Here is a 15,363-nt window from a genome sequence, read left to right on the forward strand (position 1 = left end):
ACTCTTGCAGTGACAGATATATTAAAGCTACTGACAAGTGAGAGGTAATGAAAAGTAGTATTATGATATAATTAAAATTGTGTCTGTTTCAAAATGGTTCCTAAATTGATTATTCATCAATTTTCCAACCTTCCCAAATCCTTCTATCTCTGGCAGTGTGCCTAAAAAGCCTCAAATGGAAGGGCTGCTTTGGAAAAATTTCCGCATTCTTATACAGATAATACCTTTTCTTCTCGTTCCTGGCGCCTACTAAAAGGCATATTCCGCTATATAAAAACACAAAGCAAATTCCATCTATGTATCTGTCTTCTTAAAGAATTTATTTCCCAAATTCATGCAATTTAGCTTCAACTGCATATACGAAGACACTTTTTCATTAAGTCCATGAATTAGGGTGCCTTTTCATAGAGTTGGACATCAGGTTGACTTTTGTCTGTAATGATATGATATAGGACAATATAGAATGACAACACTTGTATTCTAACTACTTTATTTACTATGACTGATGCCTACTGACTGAGCTGCAGTGAGCCAGTGCCTGGGTATTATGTACAAGATAAGGGCGGCTACCTCTGTAGAAATGCTACCTAAGCATATCATGTTACACTGTCATTTCTGAAAATCAAAATATTTATATATTATGTAGAGGTACACGCAGTAGTTTAAATTGTGTAAAAGTAAAAACATATATATAATATAAATATTGCCGCCTACTCCTGTATTCTTTTATACCACAGTGGGTATATTGGAAGAATTGAAAGACTTCAAGCTTCTTTAAAAACATCATCAACCCATATGGGTCCTTTTCCATTTCACCCCTTTTCTGAAAAACAAAATATTTACTTATATAAAAATGTGCAATGTACATTTATACAAAATAAACACGAACTGAAATTGTTTGAAACATAAAATAGATAGTTGCCTCTCTCTCCATGTCTGTTTTATACCATAGCGGGTAACGGGGTCAATCGAACACTCTGCCAGTGTATAATGAGCATGATTTATTATGCCCCCCTTCGAAAAAGGAGTGGTATATTGTTTTGCAGATGTCAGTCGGTGGGTCGGTCGGTCGGAATGTAGTCCAATCCGTTTCCGGATGATAACTCAGGAACGCTTGGACCTAGGATCATGAAAGTTGATAGGGAGGTTGGTCATCACCAGCAGATGACCCCTATTAATTTTGAGGTCAGTATGTTAAAGGTCAAGGTCACAGTGACCCTGAATAGTTAAATGGTTTCCGGATGGTAACTCAATAACACTTGGGCTTAGGATCATGAAAGTTGATAGGAAGGTTGGTCATCACCAGCAGATGACCCTTATTGATTTTGAGGTTAGTATGTTAAAGGTCAAGGTCACAGTGACCCTGAACATTTAAACGGTTTCCGGATGATAACTCAAGAACGCTTGGGCCTAGGGTCATGAAAGTTTATAGGGAGGTTGGTCATGACCAGCAGATGACCCCTATTGATTTTGAGGTCAGTATGTCAAAGGTCAAGGACACAGTGACCAGGAACAGGAAAATGGTTTTCGGACAATAACTCAAGAATGCTTGGGCCTAGTTTCAGGAAAGTTGATAGTGAGGTTGGTCATGACCAGCAGATGACCCCTATTGATTTTGAGATCATTAGGTCAAAGGTCAAGGTCACATTGGCCAGGAACAGTTAAACGGTTCCTGATCTTTTTGTCCAAAATCACAGGGCCTAGCGCTTTGATATTTGGTATGTAGCAAAATCTAGTGGTCCTCTACCAAAATTGTTCAGATTATTTCCCTGGGGTCACATGGTTTATATAGAATTATATAGGAAAAAACTTTGAAAAACCTCTTGTCCAAAACCACAGGGATAATTTGTATATGACATCATCTAGTGGTTCTCTACTAAGATTGTTCAAAATATTCCCCTAGGGTCAAATATGGCCCCGCCCTGGGGGTCACATGGTTTATATAGGGAAAAACTTTGAAAATCCTCTTGACCAAACCACAAAGATTAGGCTTTTGATATTTGGTATGTAGCAAAATCTAGTGGTCCTCTACCAAGATTGTTCAGATTGTTTCCCTGGGGTCAAATATGGCCCCACCCCGAGGGTCACGTGGTTTATATAGAATTATATAGGAAAAAACTTTGAAAAACCTCTTGTCCAAAACCACAGGGATATTTTGTATATGACAACATCTAGTGGTTCTCTACCAAGTTTGTTCAAATTATCCCTCTCGGGTCAAATATGGCCCCGCCCCGGGGGTCACATGGTTCATAAAGACTTGTATAGGCAAAAAACTTAGAATCTGCATGTCTGTAACCTACATCATTCAAATTTGGACCACATGTATAGTTTTGAGTGGCAAGATGAAGCTTGACATGAATTGACCTTGATCTTGACCTAGTGACCTACTTTCACATTTCTGTAGCTACAGCATTCAAATTTGGACCACATGCATTGGTTTGTGTACCGAAACAAACTTTGACCTTGTTATTGACCTAGTGACCTACTTTCACATTTTTGAAACTACAGACTTCAAATTTGGACCACATGCTTAGTTTTGTATTCCGAAATAAAATATGACCTTGATTTTGACCTAGTGACCTACTTTCACATTTCTCAAGCTACAGCCTTCAAATTTGAACCCCTTGCAGAGTTTTGTTTACCGAAATGAACTTTGATCTTGAGATTGACCTAGTGACCTATTTTCACATTTCTCAAGCTACAGCTTCAAATTTTGATCGCATGCATATTTTTGTGTTCTGAATTGAAATTTGACATTGAATTTTACCTATTACATACTTTCACATTCTCAAGCTACAGCCTCCAAATTTGAAGCACATGCATAGTTCTGTCTACCGAAATGAACTTTGACCTTGAAATTGATCTAGTGACCTACTTTCACATTTCTCAAGCAACAGCTTTCAAATTTGGACCACCTGCACAGTGTTTTGTACCGATATAAAATTTGACCTTGATTTTGACCTTGACCTAGTCTTGAAATTTGGAACATTCACAAATGGCTCAGTGGTGGGCGGGGTGCCAAGATCACTCTGTGATATCTTGTTAGGTTAATAGGTTAAAGGCCAAGGTCAGATTGAACCAGAACGGTAGAGCTTTTGTTTACAGTGAGCATATAATTCCTGTTCCTTTTGCAATTACTGAATGCATCAAGGGGGCATTTCGTGTTCGACGAGCTCTTGTTAGCATGACTTTTTGAAAGTTTTCAAATAGTAGAGCTATTGTTGTCAACCTTTCGTAGGCATCTTCATCACAAAAGTGTTATATGTAAATAGGTTTCTTTAATTAAATCTACAAGGCCTATAGGTTTCAAACTTATAATGTACTTTCCATCATTAGGCTCCGTCATTATTGAAAAACAAAATATTTACATATTATGTAGACGTATACAAGGTAGTTTAAATTGTGTCCGCAATTTTTACTTTATTATCATAAATCTTATCAGAATGTTTGTCTGGGGAAATGTAGGATAAGTTTGACCTGAAGTCTAAAACTAGGTCACTAGGTCAAATCATAGAAAAACTTTTACGTAACACTCTGGTATCACATTTTTACTTGATTGTGATAAAACTTTGTCAGAATGTTTGTCTCTATGAATTCTAGGTCAATTTAAAAAATAGATTATCTGAAGTCCATCAGTTAGGTTGCCTTTTCATAAAGAGTTGGACACCAGGTTGACATTCCAATTGAAACTCCAAAATACTTTGTTTAAGCTTCTGTGAAAAACACTTCCCAGCCATATAAGGCCTGAGCCAATCCCATTAAACTTTTGTTTCTGTCATTTCTTAAAAACAAAATATTAATCAATTAATGACCACATTAATTTGTTTTCACTTTTACTAAAAGCTAACATATACTATTAAATCATAGTAGAAAACAACATATTAACCATCAGTTCTACTTGAAAAGTGTTGATTTACGCATTTTAGTCATGTCCCGTATTTGGGACGCTAGCCACTTGAGTAATCAATATTCATTAAAATTCCATTTCTTTTTCTTGATACATGCACTTGTAAATAAGCATGCATGAAGGCTTCAGCATGTTTTAGACTGTTTACACACTTCTGCCACTACAGTCTATAATTTTTTTCCCATTTATCACTGGCGATGAAACGCTATGAAACATCTGCCATGAAGCCCAACAGTACATTTCACGCAGATCTGTGTTGACTTTCCCCGATAATATCTGTGTGTTGATTGGCGCTATATAGTGATCACGATTGTCTTGGTGGACAACTGCTGGTACTCTTCGATCGAGATGTAAGACCCTTCCCACCGGACGTCCTCGCACTGCCCGTTGTGAATATCGCATTAGATATATTTTGCATATTTCCCGCCTGAAGATCTAGGGGTTGGACTTGATTTTTGATGGATAATCTGTACAGGATCCATGCATTTTGCACCAATATATCAAGAATAAATGCGAACAGTGCCCACCACCATTTTTTGATTCGAATCCCAATTCTGTACGTGTTTGTGTTTTGATCTATACGATCCCCCCGCCCCCCTATGCACCGGTTGTACTCTGTTATTACTTTTGGCTGCTGTACTTCTACAATCCTTCTTTCCGGTTTTGACCAACGCTGAACTCTATTTGCTGGAATAACTTTGTGACAGTTCGTTCCTATATAGACACTATTATTGTCATTCCAAGCAGTGCTTGACCATGTTCATCAAAAAAACGCTAATCAAACACACCTCGAGCCATATTCAACATCTGCCGCGCTGGAGTCAAGGGACACTTTTCAATTCGATTTGATCGCAGTGTGCCAGTTCCTCCGATGCCCATTTCGGTTAATCTATCCGAAAGCTTCACGCTTATGAAAAGATTGTCGAAGTACAGTTGATATGGAGCCTCGGGAAGCTCCGATATCAGATCAAGAACAACTTCGGTACCCACCCCCAGTTCATGCCGGCCTGCACCTGCACCTTGATAGGGCTCGAACTGAATGAGGTAACCAAGCCTTGTTGTAAGGCACCACAATTTAAATCCAAACCGTATGGGTTTTCCCCGAATGAATTGCTTGGCACTGTGTTAACCAAAGTAAGGAATCATGGCTTCTTCGATAGAAAGATCTTGCTCCATTGGAAAATACTGCAAACATCTGTCATTGATCAGAGAAAACAGTGGCCTAGCTTGCTCATTTTGTCATTTGGATTTAGTTGATTGTTGTCACAGACATGACAGTATTTCAGTATTTCTTCAAATCGCTTCAGTGACATAGCATTACAAATTGCCTTATTTTTAGTGTCAGATTGCTGTTCCCAATACATCCTACGTCTTGGAAGACCTACATATCCAGTGACGAGCAGCATAGCAAGGAGAAGTCGAACTGGTTGCCATGATGTCTAGCATGATTTGTGCTCTGGTCTTTGATTAGTGAACATACTTCGTCGTCAAAAAAATAGTTCAAAAAGTAAGTAGGGCTCCCAGTCTCTATTAAAGAAATCAGGTCGTCCAAAATTCCATGCAGAATGTCTGTCTCTCTGGGCGTTTGGAATATCTTTTCTTACCTAGTGACGGCGTGGTGCAGGTTGGCGTCTGTCTCTTCTAGGAACATTACGCATTCCTTGCTCATTCTGATTCTGTTGTACAGGCAGCTGAACATCATAGTCAATAGTGCTATCAGATGCATCGGATACAGAACATGATGAGGACGCACATTCCTCATACCCTGAGCTTTCTGAGTCCTTTCTTTCAGTAAGGCTAGAGACTGATCCTGTCGCATTTCGCACAGAAACTGTCTCATCCGCGCGTAATTTGTTTCCGGTCAGATTGTTTATGTTGCCACCAAGATCTTCATCACCTCTATCTTCGCCACTTTTTGTTGCATCCTCTGACCCAGTCATGTATATATATATTGGCTTCTTGAAAGTCTGTGTTGTCTTCAAGGAGATTTAGCACCTCATTTAGGGTGAATCTGTAAACATAAATGTATATAAAATTTAAGTATAAAACATTCTGATATGGTTCAAATACATAATAATATATCGCATTTTGAATACATAAGTGCTTAGCGTCCCAAATGTGGGACAGCATAATGATTAGTAAAAAGTGTAAGGAAAATTAGCAGATATTTATATTTCTAGTATGGCATTATATCAAAGACACATATATCAATATTACATTTTGCTAATTTTGATTATTTCCATAAATAGTTTTCATTGAGAATGAATAAATACATACCTTTTTCGAGCCATATTCATCCGAAGAAAATTTTGTCCATTATCTGTAAGTTTGGCCATGTGAATGCCAAAAATCTGTGTCTGTTTCATCTCTAATTGATGTTACCTGATACAATGGACTTATAGCTCAGCCACAATACAGAGATAATAGTTAATTTATAATTGATAACAATGAACTGTTACCAGATTCCCTAAGTGTCTTAAATATAGGACGCTAGACGTTAATGGGTTAACATGTTATGTAGAGATATACAAAATAGTTTGAAACAGTTTGGTACATTGCCTCCTACAACTGTGTTCTTCTATACCATAGATACAGGTATATAGGAAGTATTGAGAGACTTCAAGCTTCTGTAAAAACATCATCTATCCATATGGGTCCTTTTTCTTTGCCTGAAAATCATTTTCATCCCTTTTCTGAAAAACAAAATATTTACTTATTATATAGAAATTTGCAATGCACATTTATATAAAATATACACAAACTGAAACTATTTGAAACATAGAATAGACAATTGCCCCTCTCTCCATGTCTTATTAAATACCCTAGCAGGTAATGGGATCCATCGAACGATCTGCCAATGTGTAATGAGTATGATTTATTAGCAGGACTTTATGAATGTTTTCAAATAGTAGAGCTATATTTGTCAACCTATCGTAGGCATTGTAATGTTTTTATGTATTTATTAAACAACACTGCTATAGTTTTATACGTTTATTCATTACTACTCTCGCTGCGCGACTATATCATTAGGCGGGAAAGCATAAGGTATATAAGCATGTAATATGATACAACAACTACTTAAGCACTGAATACTACATCCCATCTTTTCTTTAAAGAAAATACAAATCAATATATATGAGAAACATATTAATAAATGATGAAATTAAACACACGCAAATATTTAGAGTTTACAGCCGCTGTTAGTCAATGATTCAACTTTCAAGGAACAATTTTAATTCTTTTATCAGCTAGTTTATCAACATGATATTTACTTCAATTATTCTCTGAACCTCACCTCTATCTTCGTCATTCTGTATGGCATCCTCTGGCCCAGTCATGTATATTTATATTGGCTTCTTGAAAGTCTGTGTTGTCTTCAAGGAGATTTAGCACCTCATTTAGTGTGAATCTGTAAACATAAATGTATATAAAATATCAGTATAAAACATTCTGATATGGTTCAAATACATAATACTAGTAATATATCGCATTTTGAATACATAAGTGCTTAGCGTCCCAAATGTGGGACAGCATAATGATTAGTAAAAAGTGTAAGGAAAATTAGCAAATATTTATATTTCTAGTATGGCATTTTATCAAAGACACATATATCAGTATTACATTTTGCTAATTTTGATTATTTCCATAAATAGTTTTTATTGAGAATGAATAAATACATACTTTTTTCGAGCCATATTCATCCGAAGAAAATTTTGTCCATTATCTGTAAGTTTGGCCATGTGAATGCCAAAAATCTGTGTCTGTTTCATCTCTAATTGGTGTTACCTGATACAACGGACTTATAGCTCAGCCACAATACAGAGATAATAGTTAATTTATATTAATAACAATGAACTGTTACCAGATTCCCTAAGTGTCTTAAATATAGGACGCTAGACGTTAATGGGTTAACATGTTATGTAGAGATATACAAAATAGTTTGAAACAGTTTGGTACATTGCCTCCTACAACTGTGTTCTTCTATACCATAGATGCAGGTATATAGGAAGTATTGAGAGACTTCAAGCTTCTGTAGAAACATCATCTGTCCATATGGGTCCTTTTTCTTTGCCTGAAAATCATTTTCATCCCTTTTCTGAAAAACAAAATATTTACTTATTTTATAGAAATTTGCAATGCACATTTATATAAAATATACACAAACTGAAACTATTTGAAACTTAGAATAGACAATTGCCCCTCTGTCCATGTCTTACTAAACACCCTAGCAGGTAATGGGATCCATCGAACGATCTGCCAATGTATAATGAGTATGATTTATTTGCAGGACTTTATGAATGTTTTCAAATAGTAGAGCTATATTTGTCAACCTATCGTAGGCATTGTAATGTTTTTATGTATTTATTAAACAACACTGCTATAGTATTATACGTTTACTCATTAGGCAAAAATATATATATATATATGTTTCCTGTGACATGCCAGAAAAAAAATACGGTAGGTAGGTCGATTTTTTTTTTTTTTTTTTTTTTTTGATAGAGCATAATATGCATCTTCACAGTAGTAGAATTCCCTTATTTTTGCTTTTGCCTATTGTCTTATCAATACATATATGTCTGTACTAGATAGTAGATGCTATACACTTTAAATACACAGCTTTTTATGTACCCTTTGGCTTTTAGTCACCCTCTGTTGCATGCTAACCTGCTTTAGTAACATAGTAGCACGGTGAGTGGGATATGCACTATTAATATAAACCATATAAGCCATTAATGGGGCTCCCTTAGTGCATAAGGACCTCAGGGTTCAGGTTAGAAAGGCTGCTACAGAAATGTCTTTCAACACAATGTAAAAACTCATGGTGGTCCATGCAGATTCAAGTGTCAGATCAGTACTGGTTTTGAAGACATTGTGTCCTATATCATTCGTCCTCCACCACTGTGGAGAAGTTGGCAGTCACTTGCAGAGAATAGGGTTAGTACTGGTATACTTTCCAGGAACACTGGTTCAAATAGGTTAACTGCCCGCCAGAACATCACTGAAATTCTGTTGAAAACAGGCGTTAAACCAAACCAGGAATTACAGTTGTATTTCATCTCAGTGTATTGATGAGGTGGCTCGGTGGTATGAACGTCTGCCTGTCTACCCATAAAGCTCGAGCTCTGAACCCGATCTCTCGTAAAATCTCAATTTGAGCTTAAACTCAACTAAAATACTATCCTATTATGTATAGGTTTAGAATTGGTATCACAAATGGAATTATTAACCTTATTAGACTAACATTTCTATATATCCAACAGAGACTTGACTAAAATGGCAATAATGATTTGAGCAAAATCTCAAATTCATGTTGAGGTTTGGAGATGCTTTAGAGAGATTGGGGATAGGCAAGCACATCATTTTTTGCCTGACTTGAGGTACACTAAAAGTACTGGTTTCTTTCCAAGAAAAAGTGGATTTAAAGCTCTGACACAAGATGAAATGATACACTTCATATAATAGTAAAGGCCTTTTATGAAAATAGGGGAAAAAAACTCGCAAAGAATTGATTTTTGGTGTAAGCATTCTGAAAGACGTATGTAACAACATACTAAAAGTATAGAAAAGTATCATGGTGCAAAATGCATTTTTTTGGGGTAAAATATTAAAAAACATAATTGAAACTATGAATTTATGGAATCGACCCATAATAATTTCATTGTTTGTATTAAGAAAGCGAAATTTTGCATGTTAGTAGAGAATTATAATACAAAAAAATTAAGCTCAAGATTATTTTAAAAAAAAAAAACAAGATGGCCGCCAAAATCCAAGATGGCCGCCATTAAATTTTCATTATACAGGAAAACCGTTTAAGTATTTCAAAAACTTTAAATAGTGTGAAAGATGACCAACATCAAAGTACATACATACATTTTATATCAAAACGCACAAACTTCAGTCTTAAACAAATTCAAGATGGCTTCCCGATTCCAAAATGGCCGCCACAAAATTATTTAGGAATACATACACTGAATAGGAAAATGCCTCTAAAATGGTTTGACTGAAATATTTTTCCTGCATCAAACATGATCTCTGCTTTTCTTCTGATTTTTATTCAGGACTTGGGATATTCTTCAAGAAAATGTAAGTTAAAGATACTCAAAGTTGGTCCTGATGTGTTCTGCAGCCATTAGAAATATGACAATTTTATCTAGAATAAAGAAGAACTGTTATTTTTTTGTTACAGCTATTCAGTATGCTGTAACATACAAGGGCATATTGGTAAAAAATGAAATCTGGCCACATGGGAAAGGTTTTCTTTGACTAGAACTGATAGAAAATGACAAAATTATTGCAATTTTGCGTTAAATATTGATACAATACAAAAATATCACAGTTTTAATGTTTTGGTTGTACAGTATTTTTTTCTCAAGAACTGCACATTGGTATTCTAAATATTACTGATTTCTAGCAGTCAGAGGTATAACCATCATATTTAACAGTTACTGTTTAAATGTGTAATTTGTATACAGATTCGAGTAGAACATTACAAAACAGGGCAAAAGTAGGCTACAGTTATGATAACTGATTGAAAATTATGTTGTGACAGTTATTTATGCCAAAATTTGACGAGTTGTCATATGTTACTGAAATTACCATAAAACCTTAGACCCTGTTGGTATCAGACTAAAACCTTGTGTTTTTACATGCATCTGGGTTGTTTGTACATTTCAAATGAAACTTGCACAATGTTAGAGAAACAAGTATATATTTTATAGGCATAAAGACGCTAAATAGGCTAATGCGAAAAATGGTAGTCGCATAATGGCGGATTCATATAGTCCTCGATTTTATTTTTGGCTCTGTAGAGCTATTTTCCTTATTTTCTTTTCAATTCTTGCTGAAGTCACATGACAAATCTATGCTTGACATGTTGGTAGCATTTTCATAATGGAATGATAACACTACAGTATTTGTCATGTATACTTAGACCATACACCACCCTCTACAATTTAAGGGTCTCAGTCTTTAGCTAATATAAAAATTTGCAGTTTAAAAAATGTGTGTTTGACTGAAAATATTTTTTTCTGCATCAAACATGACTTATGCTTTTTTCTTTATATTTAGTATTTGACAATATTCTGCAAAACAATGTGAGTTATACAAATTTAAGATAGGTCCTGATGTGTGCTACAGTCATTGGAAATATATGAATTTTGTAAAGAATAAAGAAAAACGGCTATGAAGTATGTTATAACCTTTACGAAGAACATAAATTGATAACATTTTACAAAAATATGCTTTGCAAAAGCAAAGAAACCTTTATCATAACAACACTTCCACGTAGCATATTTATATCAATATTATGTATGTCAAATTAGAGTTATATGGCCCAGGAGAGTGCCTATGCCTTTAATATCTTAAACATTGTAATGGGTTCAATCACTAAGGTGACAATGTCTCAGACTAACTGACAAACTATGTAGAATGTCCTTTGTTAAAACATGTAGAGCTTGTGAAACCATATACCTCATATATAATTTTTTTCTCTAACTATCTCGCCTAACTGATTTGTATTCCAATATTTCATAAATAATTGCAGTTATCAGGGATATAAACTAGCTATTTTTATTAGGGACAAGACATTTTCTCCAACAATTTAGGGGCTCAGCCCAAAATCTATTTAGCCATGAGCTACTGGACCCCTGCTAATTTGTATCCCTGGTTATGAGCTAGATAATTTCAGGGATCAGGCAAAAATCACTCGATCAATGCTTCGAACTAACAACCTTCAAATAATGATAATCAGCTCAAACTTCTATAGGCTGGGGATGCTATATTGACAGGTCTTTTTGTTGAAGTTCCCGTCAGACAATGTCTTTGAATGGTCAACATACAAAAATAGAAAAATGGAAACACCACAGGTTGCTCAACACAACAAACACGAAAATGTTGCAGGCTCGGTTTGATTGAGCCTGTTCATGGACGGTAATGAAAATGCTACTACCGTCCACGCCCTCTGGCCCCGGGTTGAGCAGAACTCAACATTTGCACATGCTAAAAGTACAAAAAGTAATTCAGAGACATCCATAGATGTGTTTTTACATAGATGTTCAGCCGATGTTCTCTTACTTGAAGTTGCAACTCAGTATGATTGCCCTGACTCTTGGATGCTCAGTGTTTATATGCTATAACATATAGCATTAAACCACCATACTGGTATGAATGTTGAACCCCGTTTGTGAGCGGGAACTCTCTTACTGATTCAGAAGGTTACCAAACCAAACGTCTCTCAACTTTCCAATGCTCAGCCTGTATTTGCTATTGTCTATCCCGTAAAGGTTTAATTTCTATGTGCTGGCCCTTAAGCTCGAAACCTAGTTATAATACTGCAACACTTTTTAAGTCTCAAGTCTTCTTTTATGTAATTTACCTGCTATTTCAGTGTAGCTGTAATAGCTCATTTAAGGTACTTGGATAAATTATAAGTTGAATCCTGAATGTGTTTACATCAATCGCTGGATAGAAAATGACTTCATTGTAATCTGTCTTATTAACTTACCTAGCAGAGGTGTATTTTAATTGCAGCTATATCTTGTTTTCTGATAGGTTCAAATTCTAACATATTTTACAACAAGAACATGAGTACATGCTCTAATAAATAGTTGGTTCCCTTTTACTATTGTATATAACATCATGTGTGATGATGAATCAAGTTATCACTGTAATTAACCACATACAACACACTAAATAGCTGTTCTTCTTTATTCTGTATAAAATTCACGTACTTGCAATGGCCGCAGCACACACCAGGACCGATTTAAAATGTAAAATGTCTGTAACTTACATTTTCTTACAGAATATTGTCAGTTCTGAATAAAGATATATAAAAAGCGGGGTCATGTTTGATGCGTGGAAATATTTTCAGTCAAATACTCAAACTACAAAATTAGCTAACAATGATCGAGACTCCAGATTGTAGAGGTGATGTATGATCTATGTATACATTGCAAATTCTGTAATGATATTATTTCATTAGGAAAAGGCTACCTACAGATCAAGCATAGATCTCTCATGTGATTTCAGCAAGAATTAAAAAGAAAATAATGAAACAAAACCTGAGGACTATTTGAATCCGCCATTATGCAACTATCATCTATTTCGCGCCATTTTTCTATTTAATAAAAACAGAACTGTAAACAATTTCAATGTAATTTTTCCCAAAAACATGATTATCAGGTAGGAAATGATCCTACTAAGAAAAGATGGGAAATGATCCTACTAAGAAAACAAATACTTGAACTTTTATATGTTTTGTTAGTAAATAAGGAAGTTATCGCTGTTTAACGAAAATTTCTACTGCTGAATGACTCAAAAATGTTGTCTGTATACTGCACTATTGCCCTATATTGAATCTTCTGGCAGTATGTTTTCCATCTTAAGCTTCATATAACAATAATTAACTTACTGTGTGTAAAAGCAAGGATATGAGACAATTTAACATAAAATCAATGACAATTCTGGTTTAAATGTCGTTTTTATGGCGGCCATATTGGATTTAGGACGCCATCTTGCTTTTTCAAAATTTCTAATTAATCTACGTTTTGTACAATATAGTAATCTAATGTTGTGCCAAATTTGGATCTCTTAAGATGCATAGTTCAGTTGCTTTGGGTCGATTCCAGAAATCCACAGTTTCATTTATTTTTTTAACATTTTTACCCCAAAATAGACATTTTGCATCATGTTACTTTCCTATACTTTTAATATGTTGTTACATACATCCTGTAAAATACTTACACAAAAAATCAATTCTTTGCGAGTTTTTTCTTTTATTTGGCATTTCGGCCATAAATGGCCTTTACTATAAACCATTAAAGAACAAACAATACAATATTATCTAATGACTGAGCTTTTAATGTATTTAATATTAAACTATTTAATATTAAAGCATTAATAATAGCATTATTAAAAAAAGTTATTATTTTATATACTAAAACATGAACATACATTGATGGATTTAATAAAATCTTTTGAGTTTTATTAATACATTGTCACCTTGACCTTAAACATACCAACATCAGTTACAGCTCATGTACTTGTCATGCCCAATCAACATATTAAATTATTTCTTTCTTCCAAAAGGCCTTTGCACTAATGTTTTTTTACCATTTGCTGTACAAACATTGCAGATTGGCAAAACAGTTTTATACAGCTGTTTCAAATCCTGGTCAATACTAGCATTCACCTGTGCACAGTAAGCACAAATGTCCTTCCTTCCTAGTTCTGTCCCATAATAGGAGACTTCCACTGGCATAGCACATTGCAAATCTTGCTTTATTACAACAGAGTTCCTTACTAATGCTGGAGTTGAGGGCGGGAATAGAAAGGAGCCACAGCTATATTCATATTCACTCAAAGCTGTAACTAGTGTTGTTTCTTTTCTTTCGCCTAGCCTTGTTCTAGAATATATGACTCTCGGTTTATTACACTCCACGCATACTGCTAGTGCTCTTGCAGTTTGTGCAGACATTGGAACTGTCTGATTACTCTTTGACTCAGCTGACATAAAAGCTGCTGGACCTGGAGTTTGCTCAGACTGTGAAACTTCTTGATCTCTACTTTGTGCTGTAGGCACTGGAGTTTGCTCTGTAGGAGTAATAGCTTGTATTAAGGATCTTGTATTTTCCTTCTGAGGTTTCTGTACATGTAAGGAAGGGCGATCTTGTTCAGTGGTTTCTGTGTTCTTTACATCTTCATACTGTTTGAAATGCTCTTTACTATCATCAAGAACTGGTTCTGGTAACCAAAGTAGTCTGACTGGGTCCATCACTTTTTTCGGAAGACAGCAGCCTTCATCTTGGCATTTCCTAATTTGGAATGTGTAATTTGTTTCCCTACAGTGGTTTTCTTTCCAAGTTACGTAAGTCCGGCATTTACTTGTATGGACTTTCTGTAATTTTTCAAAATTCATATCGGGGAATAGTTCTTTAAGATGTCGTTTAAGGATATCAATATCCTGTCCTGAAACCGGGTCTTTAGCTCTCACTGGTTCATCTTTCAATTTTAAACGCATGAAACGATTTCTTATAAGGGACTGAACTGGTTCCACAGACTCTGCCAATGTTTTTTTCAGGTCTGGTTTCTTCTGACACAACTCTCTTACTGATGCCATTCCATTACATCTTTGTCACGGGTACTAAGCAGTGCCTGCGGCACTGCCTGTGCCGACGAGGATTGAAGGCACTTCGCTTCCTGTACCGCAGGTACTTCGTCAATGTTTACAAAACGAGCGAGATCGGTGAGTGATTTTTAGCTCATCTGATTTTTTGAAAAAAAATGATGAGTTATTGTCATCACTTGAGCGGTTGTCGGCGTCGGCGTCGGCGTCGGCGTTGCCTGGTTAAGTTTTATGTTTAGGTCAGCTTTTCTCCTAAACTATCAAAGCTATTGCTTTGAAACTTGGAAGACTTGTTCACCATCATAAGCTGACCCTGTATAGCAAGAAACATAAC

The sequence above is a fragment of the Mercenaria mercenaria genome, chromosome 9 (assembly GCF_021730395.1).
Source record: "Mercenaria mercenaria strain notata chromosome 9, MADL_Memer_1, whole genome shotgun sequence".
Lineage (NCBI taxonomy): Eukaryota > Metazoa > Mollusca > Bivalvia > Venerida > Veneridae > Mercenaria > Mercenaria mercenaria.